The sequence below is a fragment of the Talpa occidentalis genome, unplaced genomic scaffold, assembly GCF_014898055.3.
Source record: "Talpa occidentalis isolate TD23 unplaced genomic scaffold, MPIMG_talOcc4v2.1 talOcc4.5, whole genome shotgun sequence".
Classification (NCBI taxonomy): Eukaryota; Metazoa; Chordata; class Mammalia; order Eulipotyphla; family Talpidae; genus Talpa; species Talpa occidentalis.
In genome coordinates, this window is record NW_023604861.1 from 93827853 (window position 1) to 93845393 (window position 17541).

Below are 17541 nucleotides of genomic sequence, written 5' to 3' on the forward strand. Positions count from 1 at the left end.
AACCTTTCACGTGTCCTGCAGTAGAGCATTGATAAGTCCTTTTAAGCATGCGGGTGAGGACCCACAGGCACCCCGTTTTATATTGGGGTTGCTCTACAACAAAGGGACCAGGCAAGTCTGTAAGGAAAAGAGCAAAATCAAAATACAAATCAAGGTAATGGCTGACATTCAGCCTCCCCAGAGGTCTCTCACCCATGCCTCTTTTAAGTGTCTCCTTTCTTGTCCCTGGTCCCTGGCATAAGTCCAAGGCTGAGAAATAAGCACAGCTTCTTCTTTACATGTCTCAGCACGTGGCTCCTCTAAGTCTATTCCCATAAGTCTCTATCTGATCCTTTCTAGCTTCTCCTTGATACCCAGCTCTACCTTCAATAAGTGGGGCAGGGAACATGGAACCTCCCTTTCTATGGGAATTACACTATTACAGACAGTGAATGAGACTTTCAGATATTCTTACTGAATAGTGACTGGGTGCATGCTTTTCTTCCTTTTTTTTTTTTTTCCAGTAATGTAGATGTGATAGCTTAATTCCTGCAGCTATTGTATGCAGGGCTAACTGAAAAAGTGTAAAGAATAGACAATGTGTTTACTAGATAATCAAAGTGAAGTTTCAAACCCAGGAAACAGCCCAAACAGATCTTTATGAGACCTGTTTCAGAGAAGCATGAGTTTGAATCCAGTTTACATAGCCAAAAACAGAGTGTCATCAACACCAAGCACATGACTATTCTTGATAACGGTACCTTAGCCTCTAAATTGTCCTGATCCAAAGACCTCCTGATCTAGAGTATAGCTAAGCAGCATCCAATCTCCTCCCCTCCTAAGAATATCCTGCAGCAATGCAAAGGCTGGGTGCCCATTGTTAAACCACTTATTTTACTCTGAAAAGACTGACTTATACCTTCAGGCAGTAGATTTTGCATACAAGGTGGTGTCAGTGTAGAAGTCTTGTTATTTTTGCCCTCCAGGCAAGTGGCTGGAGGCCCCCAGAAAATTTTACATTATGTCTACAGAAGTAATCTTGGGAATGGAAGCCAGTAGAACAGATAAAAGTTTGCCTCCTTGAGAGTGTGGTGTCCTAGTCCAGCTCTCAACTAACCAACCTCTGTATTTTTTAAAAGTGAGAGAAACCAATTTGTTTAAACTATAGTTGTTTTCAGAGTATTTCATTACTCACAGCAGAACCTAATTCTAATGTAAAGGAACTGTGAGCTGTCAGACAGGACTATTTTGCTGAGGTACTTCAACTAGGCCGACTCAGGCTGTCTGTGAGGAGGGTGCCAGTGTGCTTTCCGGGAGCTCAGTTGATAGTGTAGTGTAAATTGGAGGCCAGAGCCCAGACCACAAGTGTGTCTTTAGATTGGGGCTCAGACAGTAGTAAGGTCCTTGGTCAGGGAAAAACACAGTATAGGGGAGAAAGCATGGAGTTGGAATCTCAAAGACTTCAGTTAAAACACTGAATCTATCATTTACAATTTGTGTGATTTTTGACCTTCCAGTTTCTGAGGTTGTGAGAATTAATCACATATGACACTGAAAATATGTCAGTAATATTACAGGGCAGGGAGAGGGACACCCCAGAACTCCCGAACCTGCCCATTCTAAATAGGTTCTGCCATCTGCTCCATCAAGACAAAACATATAAGACTTCTAATGAGGGCCTCCCCAGTGGCGCAGCGGTTGAGCGCTGGGTTGCGAAGCTGCCCGCAGCCTCTGCGGCGCCGGTTCGATCCCCGGCTGCTCCCCGGCCACCGGAGGAGGGTCCCACATGGCGCGCAGACCTCTCCTGCCGCCCGCTGCTCCCCTCAGCAGTGTACTTCGGTCCTTCTGCCTGTTCTGCTCCCCACTCTGGCTCTGGTAAATTCTCTCACCCTCCCGCGCTTCTGACTGTACCCAGTGCATGTATAAACAAAACAAACAAACAAACAAACAAACAAATAAATAAATAAACATGCTTCTATAAAAAAAAAAAAGACTTCTAATGAAAAGGGACTTTAATGCAATTAGTGTGCAACAAAGAAAAGACAAAGAATATAGTTTCTGAATCCAGCACCCAAAGCTACCCATCCTCTTGTGGGTAAATGCCCAGCCAAACAGGGTTGGCCCAAAGCTAGGCCACTGAGGCCCAAAAGCCTGCCACAAGTTTAAGGCACTTACTGGTGGGAACCCATAGAAAAGAGTTAGAAACAACCAGACAAGTCTGGGAGGAAAAGAACAAAATCAAGATAAAAGCTGCCATTGTTAACCTCCCCACAGGTCTCTCACCCAATCTGTTTCAACAGTCCAAGACCAAAATGCAAGCGCAGTTTCTTCACATGCCTCTCTGCTCCATGTGCCTCCTCCTGTTAGGGGGAAAAGGATGTCCTAAAGCTAATTTCATACAGGCTTTGTGGACTCCACCTTCACTCCAGACCAAAGCCATCAGGACATTGGGAAAGACAAATCCCATCACCACCAAAGGGAAGGTTACCTGTTTTATATCAGGACTGCTCTGTAACACTCCCACTCTCCTTCTGGCTCTCCATTCTTTCTCCTTCCTTCCCCAGTCTCCTCTCCAGCTTCTTCTCTTCCCTGCTCTGCTTTTCCCTTCCTTGGGTGGAGCAAAGAAGCGGAACCTCCCCTTTTCCTGGGGACCACCTGTTACAGTAACTGACATATAAGGGGCACCAAAAATGTAGCTAATATTATAATTAAACTGCATTTTTTAAAATGTCACCATTGTTGGAGGTTAGGGAAGCAAGAGGAAGGATAAATAGGTGGAGCACAGAGGATTTTTAGGCAATAAAAATATACTGTCTAACACTACAAAGATAGATATAGGTCATTATACAATGTCATATACATTGTGCATAGAATGTATAACATCAAGAGTGAATCATAATATAAACTATGGACTTAGGGAGATTATGATGTGTCAATATTGATTCATCATTTGTAACAAATGTGCCTCACTGGTGGGGGATTTTTTTTTTTTTTTTAAGATTTATTTATTTATTTATACATGAACCAGGATACAGGCCAGATGCACAGGAGGGTGAGAGAATGCACCAGAGACAGAGCAGGGAACAGAACAGGCAGACTGACTGAAATACACTGCTGAGGGGAGCAGTGGGTGCTACAGGAGAGGTCTGCTGCGCCATATGGGACACTTGCCGGCTGGCTGGGATCGAACTGACACTTTAGAGGCTGAGGACAGTGGACAGCTTCACAGTGCTGCGCTCAACCGCCTGCACCACCAGGGGAGGCCCTGCTGGGGAGGTTAATAAGGGAAGAGGCTATGCATATATTGGGTGAGAGGGCATGTGGAAAATCCTCTCAATTTTGCTGTGAACATAAAACTTATCTAAAAAATAAAGTTAAAAACTAAACCAAAGGGCCTCCCTGGAGGTGCAGCGGTTGAGCGCTGGGTTGCGAAGCTGCCCAAAGCCTCTGCAGGCCCGGTTCGATCCCCGGCTGCTCCCCGGCCGCCAGGGGAGGGTCCCACATGGCGTGCAGACCTCTCCTGTCGCCCGCTGCTCCCCTCAGCAGTGTACTTCGTCAGTCTGCCTGTTCTGTTTCCCGCTCTGGCTCTGGTGAATTCTCTCACCCTCCCATGCTTCCGACTGTACCCAGTGCTTGTATAAATAAATAAATAAATCTAATTAAAAAAAGGAAAAAATTAAAAAAAAAAAACTTTCCACACAATATCACCAGAGTGGTTCTCCTGAAGTGGTGGTAGCAAAAAAATTTTTCAGTGGCTGGAAAGAACAAGCCAAAGATCCTTACAATGGTTTTTGAAGTCCTCCATGATTTCTCTGACTTACTGCTACCCTGCACATATTAATCTTCATTAACATAAGCATACCTGCAGTTTCCCACCCCTACTGTGATGTTTCTTAAACGATGTTCCAATTGCCAAAATATGAGCCCTTTCCCAGTCTGGCTAATCTCTGCTCCCTTTTGAGACACAGTTCCACTGTCACTCTCACCTCCCCGGCGGGGCTGAGCAGCACCAAGCCTTCATTCTCTTGCTCTTGGGGCTCACAGACTAGGGTATGTGTATATGAAGTGAGGGGTAATCAATAGAAAGGGAAGTGGATGTTGGGTGGGGAAGTTCTATTGGAGCCCCAGCCTTATGAATGCAGTGACACCAAAACTCTTATTCAGGTCAAGAGCACATGGAAAGAGAGTTTTATGCCAAGGGAAGAGCAAACCCCAGAGAAAGGAGGCTAGAGTCTTACACTAGATGGAAGGAATTTTTAAGCCTTGTCAACGAGTTTGAGCTTCATGTTGAGAGTAAAGGACAACTACTGCAGTAAAGCAAACTTAAGCAGCTCTGCATTTCAAAAGATCATTTTCATCAACCATACCATGAATGATAAAATGGAGGAGTGGGAGCAACAGAGGCAGATGAGTCTGTCAACTGTGTTCTTAGTCAAGAGGCGAGATGATGGTGGGTTGATCTGGTGACTGAGAAGGTGGAGAGGAATAGAAGGATTTGGAAATTAATAAGGAACAGTCAAGGGCCTCCCCAGTGGCGCAGCAGTTGAGCGCTGGGTTGCGAAGCTGCCCGCAGCCTCTGCAGTGCCGGTTCGATCCCCGGCTGCTCCCTGGCACCGGAGGAGGGTCCCACACGGCGCGCAGACCTCTCCTGTCGCCCGCTGCTCCCCTCAGCAGTGCACTTCGGTCCTTCTGCCTGCTCTGCTCCCCACTCTGGCTCTGGTGAATTCTCTCAACCTCCCGCGCTTCTGACTGTACCCAGTGCTTGTATAAATAAATAAATAAAAATAAATAAATCTTTAAAAAAAAAATAAGGAACAGTCAACAGAACTTAGAACTTGGTGATGTTTAGAGAAGAGCTGAGAGTATAGGAGGAATCCAGGATGAGTCCCAGTTTTCTGGAATCAGCCATGGGGTGACACTATCCACAAGATGGGACACAGGTAAGAAAACTGGTTTAGTGCAGATGTAACTTAGTATAAGGACACAACTTTGTTTTTTATTTTTCAGCTACAGAAGAATCATTTAACATTTAATCAAATTTACTGAGCATCTACTACATGTCAGGCCCTGTTCTAATAACTGGGGAGACAGTAGTAAGTAAATTAATAAAAAAAAATTCTTGGGCATCCCTGGTGGTGCAGGCAGTTGAGTGCTGCACTGTGAAGCTGTCCACAGCCTCTGCAATGCAGGTTCGATTCTGGCCAGCCGGCGAGAATCCCACATGGCCCAGCAGACCTCTCCTGGCTTGCCCGCAGCTCCTCTCAGCAGTGTATTTCAGTCAGTCTGCCTGTTCTGTTCCCTACTCTGTCTCTGGTGAATCCTCTCACCCTCCTGCACATCTGGCCTGTACCCCGGTTCTTGTATAAATAAATAAATCTTAAAAAAAAATTCTTGCCCCTCTGTAGTTTACATGCTAGTGGGGAGATGGGAAAAATTACATGGCATATTGTATAGAATATTAGATGATGATAAATACTATGAAGAAGAAAAAACAAAATAATAATGGGGCTCTAAGTGAAAAGGTTACATCTGGGCAGAGTGCCCAGTGCTTAGGATGTGTGGAAACAAGCCAAGTGGGTAACAGAAGGAAGGTTGTTCTAGATAGGAGGACCAGCACGTGAGCTAAGGCAATAAGCTGTTTTCACTGCATGTTATTTTCATTTCAGGACCCATGCCAATGAAGCACCTGTCTACGCAATATTGTTGATCATTGTGGCAGAGGGAGAGAAAATAAGAATTGCGTGCTTATTCTTTAAACTTCAGCTTCAAAGTGATCCACTTGGGCCTCCCTGGTGGCTCAAGGGGTTAAGACGCAACCTATGAAGCTGGCCATAGAAACTGCAGCAAGAGTTCGATCCCCAGCCAGGGAGATATCCACATGGCACAGCAGGCCTCTCCTAATTCGCCCGCTGCTCCTGTCAGCAGTGTATTTCAGTCAATCTGCCTGTTCTGTTCCCCACTCTGTCTCTGGTGAATCCTCTCAACCCCCACACCTCTGGCCTGTACCCCAGTTCTTATATGCATAAATAAATAAATCTTTAAAAAAAAAAAAAAACAGGCCTCCCCGGTGGCGCAGTCGGTTGAGCACAGCACTGTGAAGCTGTCCGCAGCCTCTGCAGCGCAGGTCCGATTCCTGGCCAGCCAGGGAGATTCCCACATGGCTCAGCAGACCTCTCCTGTCTTGCCTGCTGCCCCCCCTCAGCAGTGTATTTCTTTAGTCTGCCTGTTCTTCTCCCTGCTCTGTCTAGTGAATCCTCTCACCCGCCCACGCTTCTGGCCTATACCCCAGTTCTTGTATAAATAAATAAATCTTAAAAAAAAAAAAGTGATCCACTTCATTTCTGGTAACACATTACGTTACTCCTGAGTTTGGGTTGGAGAATTTCATAAAGGAAAGAGAAAGGGGAAAATTCAGGGAGAATGAAAGAGTTAAAAGTATTTCCAAATATTACGCAGTGTTTGCTTCTTGAAGGTCATGCTGAGAGGATACAAAACATAAATCAATAGTTTTGTGGTGATGTTAAAGATACCATAATTAGCACCATCAATGGAAACAGACTTGTGGTGAACCACAGCAGTAAGCAAAGCCACTTAGGGAAATCACTCAAGAAGCACATCTGTGAGTAAACCACTGTGTGAAAAGAGAAGGTATGTCAGCACAGGTTGCATCCTTAGCTCTTCTCTTTCTCTTAACATCTCACATCCAATCCATCATCAAAGTTTTAAAAACACACTTATGATCTGACTGCCTCTTACCATCTTACTGCTAGTTCATCTCCAACCAAGAGAATGGCAACAGCCTCCTAACTGGACTTCTGCTCTTGCCCCAAGGAGGAGTCTTGTTGCATATTGTCAAAATATTTTGCAAAAAATCAGAGAACTTGCATTGCCTTCATAGTATTGAAAAAGATTTACAAATTTTGTTTTGGTTAATTTGCTACAAGTAATCAATATGAATCAGGTTGTTTAAAATCTGCTTTTCTTTGATATGACTATTAAGGCCCTTAAGTAGGTGAATAGCTAAACTGTGTTAGATTCAGATAACAAAGTATTACTTAGATGGCTATATTATGAGCTATCAAACCATGAAAAGACATGGAAGACACTTAAATGCATATCACTAAGAAAAAGTGCCAACACGAAAAGGTTACATATATATTAGGAAATTGTCACCTGTCCAACATACTTTAAGGATCTGGTGCCATGCCTATGCTCCCAGTTCCTTTAAGTACACATTAATTCTTTGGGTTTGTAGTTCCTCTCCATCCTTAACAGTCAACTGGGCTATGTCAGGACTTGACCTGGTTATTAGTCTGGTTGCCAGAAGAGATGTGGGTGCATCCTGAGGGAGCAAGCATTATCTTGTAAGGTACCTGTCTTATTGGAGACTTATGTGCTCTTCAAGCAAGGGGAGAAGCATTATTTTTCAACAAGGTGACAAGGGAGTGGGCTACTCCTGCGGGTCCACAGAATTCAGTGGAATCTGAGCATTTGAAGTGCTCAGTTGAGTCTACCCAAATATTCCCATCTTAAGTTTCAGGATCCCACTACTTACCTTTTAGGCCCCTGACTATGGATGGCCATTGGGCTAAGAATCCAGCATTCCCCATGCTCCACAATAGTGATTAATTTCTGAGCATGAGTCTGATCCTCTGTCCTGCCTTCCAGCTACAGAGTCTCTGTCAACACAGCAAAGGTCACCTAATCACATATTCCCTCTGGTCACTGTCTCCTTCATACCTCTCCAGTGCTGGGATTCTGTATTTGACCAATCACCAGTTATAGAGTCCTCATTGCCAGCTAGGCAGCAAATTGTCTATTTCCCAAATCTTTCTTTACAGATGGTAGCCTAAGACTTGTCCTAGCACTGACCATTCTAGAAAGAATTCCCACTCTGAAATGGAGAATTGCACACTATGCTCCCATAGAGAGGGTTTTGGAAAGTGCTAGCTAGAGGTTCACCTGTACGAGAGGAAGAAGGTAGGATTGGACACAGAGAGACGCTAGCCTGGAATGTGGTTGTAACTGAGGCCTCAGCACAACCTGGGAGGAGCTCTGGAGCTGGAATGACCCTCTAGAGTTGTCCCAAAATGAAGCAAGGGAGACCGGCCTTCTGATCCCCATACCTGTCAGTCACTAGCTGTGAGCTGCTCCACCCAGGAAAGTCCCCTAAAGCCAGGGTAATTCTGGGGCCTCCCTGGTGACGCAAGGGGTTACGCACAGCACTGTAAAGCTATCCACAGCCTCTGCAGCACGTTCAATACCAGCCGGCCAGGGACCTACCCACATGGAGCAGCAGACCTTTCCTGTCTCGCCTGCTGCTCCCATCAGCATTGTATTGCAGCCAATCTGTTCTGTTCCCCACTCTGTCTCTGGTGAATCCTTTCACCCCCTGCACCTCTGATCTGTACCCCAGTTCTTGGATGCATAAATAAATAAATCTTTAAAAAAAAAAAAGCCAAGATAATTCCCAGTGAAGAGCAGTAGTGAAGAGCTGTATTGAGATTAGAGATAGGTGTGTCCCTCTGAGCATAAATATGGGGGAAACACCATAGTACCCGCTATAGCATGGCTTCCACCTCTCGGTGCATGTCCTCAGATAGCCACAGTCATACAGCACGCATACCTCCTTATGACCAAGATATTCTGGGGCAAGCGTTTCTCTCTTTTTAACTAACTTCTGAACTTTTGGTGGGGGTGAGGGAGTGAGTTTGCAAAAAAATGTAGTGGGCTCTTCCCCCATGCCATTTCAGAGCCATGGGAAATTAGGTGAGGTTAATTAACTAGGATCTCTGTGTCCCTGGCATCCCATTAGCCATTTTTGCTCCAAGGATACTACAGCCTGAGGGTGAAAAACTCCTGTGGGCAGCAGCATTCTGGAGAGGAAGACTCAATAGGGTTCTTCTGCTCTCAGATCTCCAAATATACCTCAATTTCTGTGCTCCTCACAGTAGCCACTAACCACAAAGAGGTATTTTACCTTAAATGAAATTTAAAGCTCAGTTCCTTGGTCAGATCAGTCATATTTCAGGGGCTTAACAGATACCTATGACATGGCTACTGCTTTGGGGGGTGCAGATAAAGAGCATTTCCATCATCTCAGAAATTTCCACTAGACTGTTTTTCTCTTCCATTTGGATCTAATGTAGGTGGGTTAGATCCTCTCCTCCGAGACCCCTGCCAAACCTGCAACTCTCTTACGCCCCTCCAGCTGTCATTTTCCACAGGCCAGAGAGAATTTTCATCTCCTCTGCAAATGTGTGTGTGGCAGGTCAGGTGGGAGTTGTGTTGGTTAATAGTTAAAACTCTTCCCATTTAGTCTTCCCATTATTATTCTTCCCCCAGGATTTCTTCAGTAATCTTTGTCATTAAATTGCTGATCTTTCAGGGTTTTCCTGGTGGCACAAGTGGTTAAGACGCAACCTATGAAGCAATCCACAGCCACTGCAGCATGAGTTCTATCCCCGGCCAGGAAGCAACCCACATGGCACAGCAGACCTCTCCTCCCTTTCCGCTGCTCCCCTCAGCAGTGTATTTCAGTCAGTCTGCCTGCTCTGTTCCCCACTCTGTCTCTGGTGAATCCGCTCACCACCCCCTACACCTCTGGCCTGTACCCCAGTTCTTGTATGCATGAAATAAATAAGTCTTAAAAAATTGCTGATCTTTCATCAGATCATGAAAAAATGAAGGTGTTGGTCACATGGTGATGTACTGAAAGTATCCTATGAAAATGCAATTTCTTTTATTATAGAGGATGCTGTTAACATGGATGTTAATATTCCGTATTAATTAATTATATCATTAATTTTTAAAAGATTTATTTATTTACACAAGAACCTGGGCACAGGCCAGATGCGCGGGAGGGCAAGAGGATTCACCAGAGACAGAGCAGGGAAAAGAACAGGCAGACTGACTGAAAACACTGCAGAGGGGAGCAGCGGGCTAGGCAGGTGAGGTCTGCTGCGCCATGTGGGATCCTTGCAGGCCAGCTGGGTTTGAACCCTTGCTGCAGAGGTTGCGGACAGCTTCACAGCGTGGAGCTCAACCGCCTGGGCCACCAGGGAGGCCCTTTGTATTAATTTAAATGAACATTTGAAGTGATTGTTACATTGTGTGCCATGTCTTTAGCATAACTGAGTTTGGTTAAAAGGAAAAAAAAAAAAAAAAAAAAACCCACCTGAATTCTGGAACACTGATCTAGCAAGCGAAAAGGAAGTTCAACTTATCCCGGTGATTGTTTCAGAAGGAGCATCGGATACAAATAAATTGGTAAAAACCAAGCAGGCAAAGGGAGATATTGAGGAGGGAGGGTGGGAGGGTCTGTAGTCAGTAAATAAACTGTGGGCTGCCCTGCTATCAGCTGTCAGAAACAGCATTCTAAGACCTTGTTATCACACTGCTGCATGTTTCTGTACTATCCTTGCACAGAAAGAGAAAAGATCCAAGACAGATATGAAGAGGAAATGAGAAAGGCAGAAATAGACACCCCACACATATCCCAGAGGAGCTGTAAACAGGCAGTTAAATGTCTGTGCTCCTGGAGAGAAAAAACATCGTGAATGTAAATTCCCAAAAGGAATTATGAAGTCAAGCTTCTCTTATGCTACTGAATGTTAGAGATGTGCATATTCCTTAAAATACACTTTTTCTTTTAATTATAAAAGGAACACATGCTTCGTCTGGGAAACATGAAAAAATATACATAAATATGAAGAAAATTTGATCACTATCTAGAGATAAACACCTTTATAATTTCCTTCTATTTTATTATACACCCATATATACCACCCATTTATTTTAACATAATTGGGAATCTATTGCAGATGCATTATTTTGGTTCCTTTCCCATTTATGCTCTATCATGAACATTTTCCCATTTCATTAAATTTTTTTTAAAGATTTATTTATTTATACAAGAACTGGGGTACATGTCAGAGGTGCGTGGGAGGGTGGGAGAATTCACCAGAGACAGATCAGGGAGCAGAACAGGCATTGCTCTGTTAGGGGGAAAAGGATGTCCTAAAGCTAATTCCATACAGGCTTTGTGGACTCCACCCCCACCCCAGGTCAAAGCCAAAGACACTGGGAACTCCAAATCCCATCACCACCAAAGGGAAGGTAGCTGGGACCTGAGGGTGGGGTTAAGCAGCCAGGTTGATTTAAAAGGCAGACACGTGGGCTTCGGGGGAAATCTCCCCACTTTGGCTCTCCGCCAGCTCGCAGCATCTGGCCAGCTCTGAGAGTGAATTTGGGTTTCCAGGTAGTCGGATCCGGATCGGGTAGGACGCATTAAAGACCCTGTTTTCCTATTTTCTCCCTGAGTTGTACATTTTCCTTATTTCCTTTTCCCTTGTAAATAAACCTTTTATTAACCTTTTGTGTGTGCCTGTAGTGGAGTATTCAAAAGTCCCTTTTAAGCGCGCGGGTGAGGACCCACAGCCAGGAACCCGGTTCAATATCGAGACTGCTCTATAACACTGGGAGCAGCGGGCGAGGCAGGAGAGGTCTGCCACGCCATGTGGGTTGCTCCCTGGCAGGCTGGGAATCGAACCCACGCTGCAGAGGCTGCAGGCAGCTTCACAGCGCAGTGCTCAACCCGCTGCACCACCAGACAAGCCCTAAATTTTTTTTTTAAATGTCACTTTTAATGGCCACATAATATGCTATCTTTTGAATACACCAAAAATTTTTAAACTGTTTTCCCGTTGTCAGATTTTGAAGCCATTTTTACCCCTTTTTATACATAGAACAGAAATGGACATTTGTTTGCATCTGCTTATCCTGGGTTGTTAGAAACCCAAAGAACATGAATTTGTACACAGATTTTAAAAAAAGATTTAGCTGGGGTACAGGCCAGAAGTAGGGGGAGGGGAGAAATGAGAGGATTCACCAGAAACAGAGTGGGGAACAGAACTGGCAGATTGACCAAAGTACACTGCTGAGGGGAGCAGGGGGAGAGTCAGGAGAGGTCTGCTGCGCCATGTGGATCTCTCCCTGGCTGGGGATTGAACTCGTGCTGCAGTGGGTGCAGATAGCTTCATAGGTTGTGTCTTAACCCCTTGCACCACCAGGGCGGCCCTGTACACAGATTTTGATGCACACGGGGTCAGGGTCAGTTGTCCATCAGGCAAGTCACCATCTGCTGAAACTCCAATTATAGACTGATTTAAGTAATTTTCTCAGGTAAGGAGCGTCCCATGTAAATCAAAGGAAACAGTTTTTTAATGTCCTGAGCATCCTAAGGTAGTTATTGTGTTGATTAACAGCTTCTTGCTTTTCAGCTCCAAATTCACCCTTTTTGACTGCTCTGTGAAAATGAGACTGGGACTGTCACAACCAGTATTAAAGTTTTGTCAGTAGAGAGCACTGGTGAGACATTGTAGAAGGAAAGTTTTACTTCCTGGTTCCAGAGTGCTTGCTCAGCAGATTCCTGCAGCAGACTCCCTTGGCATCCCATCATTGACAGTTTTGTACCAAGTGCCTCCAATGATACCTCCCCTGAGGAGATTTCCCCAGTACCCAAGATGGCTGATTCTCATCTCTCCTGCTGCAATATCTCAGCAACTCCCCCAGTGTGTGCACCACAGCAACCCCAGGGGTAGTGGCATATCCACTAGTCCTTTAGTCTTTAGGGTTCTATTTTGTTTCTTACTAGTCAATCCCTTATAATTCTAATCCACTACTAGAGTTAATGTTTATATCTAGCTTTCCTCTTGAAATTGTGTGCTTTCTCTTTTCTGATTGCACCATGACTAATCCAGGGGCTAGGCTGCCCTGATCTCTTTAATGGGTGATGCAGCCTGACTCCTCAAGCTACCATGGATATCAGCTCTGACCCAGCCCTAAACGTTCTGTGCTGCATTGTTTTTTTAAAAGATTTTTTTTTTATGCATACAAGAGCTGGGGTACAGGCCAGAGGTGCAGGAGATGAAAGGATTCACCAGAGACAGTGAGGAACAGAACAGGCAGATTGACTGAAGGACGCTGCTGAGGGGGCAGCAGGCAAGTCAGGAGAGGTCTGCTGCGCTGTGTCGGTTGCTTGCTGGCCAGCCGGGGATCGAACTTGTGCTACAGAGGTTGTGTCTTTTTTTTTTAATTTAATTTTTTTTTTTTTTTTTTTTGTGGGACCCTCACCAGCGGCCAGGGAATGAACCGGTGCTGCAGACCCTGCGGGCAGCCTCGCAGCCCAGCGCTCAACCCCTGCACCACCAGGGGAGGCCCATCATAGGTTGTGTCTTTTTTTTTATAGAGGCATGTTTTTATTTATTTGTTTTGTTTTTGTACATGCATGGGTACAGTCAGAAGCGCAGGAGGGTGAGAGCAGACCAGAGCGGGGAGCAGCAGGAGAGAGTACACTGCTGCAGCGGCGGCAGGAGAGGTCTGCTCGCCATGTGGGACCCTCCTCCGGTGGCCAGGGCCAGCCGGGGATCGAACCGGCGCGCAGAGAGTGGGCAGCTTCAGCAACCCAGCAGCTCAACCCACACTGGGGAGGCCCCATAGGTTGTGTCTTAACCCCTTGTGCTGTCAGGGAGGCCCTTGTGCTGCAGTTTAAATAATTCAAACTCTGACTTAGTTATCCTTCTATGTTTTCAGGTCAAAAGCCTTTTTGACATTTAATTTAAGAGGCAAAGTATAAGCACAACTGAACTATTGCTTCTTTCTCTTTTCTGATGGCCTCCCCCCAGCAGCCACCAAGTTTGGCCAATTCCTTCTCCAATTCTTCTCTCCTTGTCTCTATTGACATCTTTCTCATTCTTCTCTCCCCATTTCAGGCATCTAACCCTTTACATATAGCACACATTCTTGCCTTCACCAGCTTACACATTGGTCTATTGTGCACATAACTCTTCTACTAAAAACTAGACATCCAAGTTAACAGTGTCCGGCCATGACCTTGGATGATTAGTGACCTTGTGAACTAATAAGGATCGTTTATTTTCCTTTTCTTGTTATTATCCAGAGCCACCATCAAATGAGGCTGCCTGACTTGTCAGGGAAATAAAGATACGTAGGATAACAGCTATTCTGCTCTGTTGAACTTAAAGGGAAAACTCCAGTTCAGAGATATTTGAATGGCTATTTAGTAATAATAAATTCCTCCTTTGCTTGCTGGAAATTGTAAACATCCTTCAAGATTCGAATCACTGTCATTGTTTCAGTAATGCTTCCCCTCAGCTTATCAGTGGCAAGTGCCCTTATCATGTTTATCTCTTCTTCACGGAAGAGGAGATCAGTTTGTTTTATTTAAAATCAAGTTTCCCATTGGATTGTAAATTCCTACTGAGAAAATACCATGCCTTGTTAATTTTCAAGTTGACTTCTAAGTGCCTCATTAATGAATGTTATATTATCATATTAACAGTAATAAAATCAATACTGTAATAAACGTGCAAAGGATAAGAACAGAATAAGATGAATTTGAGACATGTGGTCCTCAAGCTTGGCTTTGTATCAGAATCTCTGGGAGGGCTTGTTAAAACACATATTCCTGGAGCTTATCTGTACAGTTTCTAATTCAATCAGTCTTTTGGGGTGGGAACTTTTGACAAGTTCCCAGGGGATACAGAAATTGGCAGAGACCACATTTTGAGAACCACTAGGCCAGCCCACCCCATCTTTTTAACAAGTTAAAAAAAATAAGTTTAATGAAGGTGGCCACTTTATAAGGATTTAACAGGCCCTCGAGATGCTGGGCAGCTTTGTGCTCAGCACATCAACACCTCACTCTGAGTGTTTACATTTGAGGGGCCCAACTGGACCTGCCAGACTTACCCTGAGGACGTGAGCCCACTTCAGCAAGAGGTCTGAGGCTCTGAGTAACATGAGTCAAGTAACAAAGCAAAAGCTTTTAGGAAACAGCATGATTAGGTGCAAAAGTTGCTCTGCAGCAGAAAAGGGAGTCTGGACTGGTGGCTCCTCACCTGCTGGCCCAGAAACTCCAACAGACTCAGCTCATAAAGGACTTGGTTTGACCCAGGATCCTTCCCAGCAACCTCAAGTCCATGATTGCGGAATAGAAGCTAGCCATAAATTAAAGAACACAGGTTATAGCCAAGTATTTTTTGGTTTCTCTACTTGATTTGAGTTTCTCTTCCAGTCGTAAACAACTGGAAATTCCTCCCTACACTTGGTCTGTCTGGCAGGCAGGGGAGAAGGGCCTACCACAGATGCTCAGGGGATGTGAACCCGGAGCAGAGCAGTGGCGGCTAACCTGCCATCCCGAGTAAGGGACCACATGCCGTTCCTGGCCTTGGTCATTTCCCAGAATGCCCTGTCACTAGCCAATGGTGCCTGTGGTGTTACACATGGCCACTCTGTCCATAGCTAGTGACCATAACACCGCTGTGACCACAAGTGCCCCTCTAATGGGGTCGGGGGTCTGTGTGAGAGACTGGCCCTCTGGTGTGAGATCTCCCTGAGAACAAGTCACTGGCCTTTCTTTCTTTTCCAGCCACACTCATTTCTACCTGTCACTCCCTAGTTGCTCAATAGTCACCAAATCAGAAGCAAAGGAGCTAGAGCAGCAAGTTCCTCATACTTTTGATTCTAAGGTGCTTTTTCAACATAGTTTGCTCCTGTTTCTGTGGCGCATATTAGACTTTGAGACATCTGATGTTGGTTCCAGACATGTCAGTCTCAATTCTGTAGCCCCCATTTTTATCAATATTCTCTCCAAAAGTCCTTCTGTAATCCTCAGATTAACTCCAGGTGTGAGAAGCCTCCCAAGGGGCACTTTTCCCTGGAACACACCAACATAGAATCTTGATACGGAAACTTCAATCGTAGACTTTTCAGAATATTCTTTCAATTCTAATTTTGTATCCAGAGCAGGAGTCATTTTGACTATCCAGGGGTCCTCTATACCTGAAATGTCCTCCTCTGTAAAAGCCAGTTGCCCTATTCCTCTCAATTTTGATGCTCTCTAAGTTGGGCATGAACAGCTTTCACCTCACTGAGGAGCCTCTGGCCAACGCAAGACTGAGGATGATGTCAGCTGACCAGCACCAGGGACTGTGAAGCCAGCTTCCTGAGGAACTTGCTTTGTTTTAAAATTCTCAGCCACCAATTCCTGGTTCTTTCCATATTCTCACAGTTGAGGCCTAGTTGAGGCCCCTTTGCTCTTCTCCAGAAGAAATGGAAATACCATGTTCCACTGGCTTTATGGACAGTGGTATAATTCTTTTCCTCACAGTCCAGGTCTGAACTTTGGTTTAACTTGGGAACTTCACCCACTGCCTTCTCTCAGGATGAACCCAGTATATGCTAAAGGTGGCAGGGGGAGGAGTTTTGGGGATGCTTGGGAGTTAGGGGTGCAGGCATGGGCTTGGGGGAATGAGGGTGAGTATTGGTGGTGTGTGTCTTCCGAGACACCCTCCCTCTTCCTCCCTACTCCAGGTTTTTGCTTTTTATTTCCCTCAGGGCCTTCCCCACCCGCTCCCCCAGGGGGCGCACCTCCCTCAGGCCAGTCCCTGAGAAGTCTCTGAGCTGCAGGACATAAGCCTGATCTTGCTGAGATCGACCTTGCTGGGGGAGAAACACAGGTTGCTGGTCTCTTGGGGAGACAGGTGGTATGACTCAGACACTAGGGAGCGGCCATCTGCTTCGGTTTGGGAGTTAGATCACTGAATCCAAATCCTGTTCTAATACTGTATCTCTGCGTGACCTGGGGCAAGTTACTCATTGTATTTAAAACCTTGGGAAATTACAGGATTAGCATGATGATTTAACAAGAAAATGCTTTTAAAGAGTTTTCCACTACCCTAGTATATAACAATGCTTCAAATGTTTGTTACTATTATAAATTTTGATTGAGTTCCATTTGAGTGGGCATATACTCATGTGATAGAGGTATGTTTGCAGGAAAAGAACCATTGCTCAGGATTCTGCAATCAGAGGGAAGATAGGGGTAAACAGTAGGGGGTAGGGGTGTAAGGTGGGAGGAAGCTTAGCAGGCTGGGAATGGGGTAGGGGAAGCAGCAAGAATTTAGTGAATACCATGTTCCACTGGCTTTACGGACACTGGTATAATCCTCAGGGCAAAGTAAAGGAAATTTTTCAGAAAAGGAATAAGGTGTGGGAAGTTAAATGACCTGTCCTCAGCAGTGGCAGAGCTGGATTTGACCCCAGGAGTTGAAAGGCTGTGCTGCTCTTCATCTATCCAGGAGCTAGGGCCAGAAGGAAGCTCAGGCTGAGGGGCACCTGGAGAAGAGCAAAGGGGCCTCAACTAGGAAGCTTGTGTCTTGGAGGACACTGTTGGGGTGGCTGATTCATAGACAAAGCCAGCCCTAAAATGCCTGTCCCAAACACAGCCTAACCAGCCCCTTCCCTCAACCCTTGAAATTATATCCCAACCTCTTGATTTTTCCCTCACCAACTCTCTCTTGAGACTGAACTTTTTTAAGGCAAAGTTTAATAGTCTGGTGCCAGGTTTATCCCAGCTCTGCTATTAACCAATTCTGAGCCCATGGGCACATTACTAACTGCTTTGGACTTCAGGTTCCTTGTCCGTAAAAGGGAAGAATAATAAATCTCACCTCCTCGGAGTGCCATGAACTTAAATGA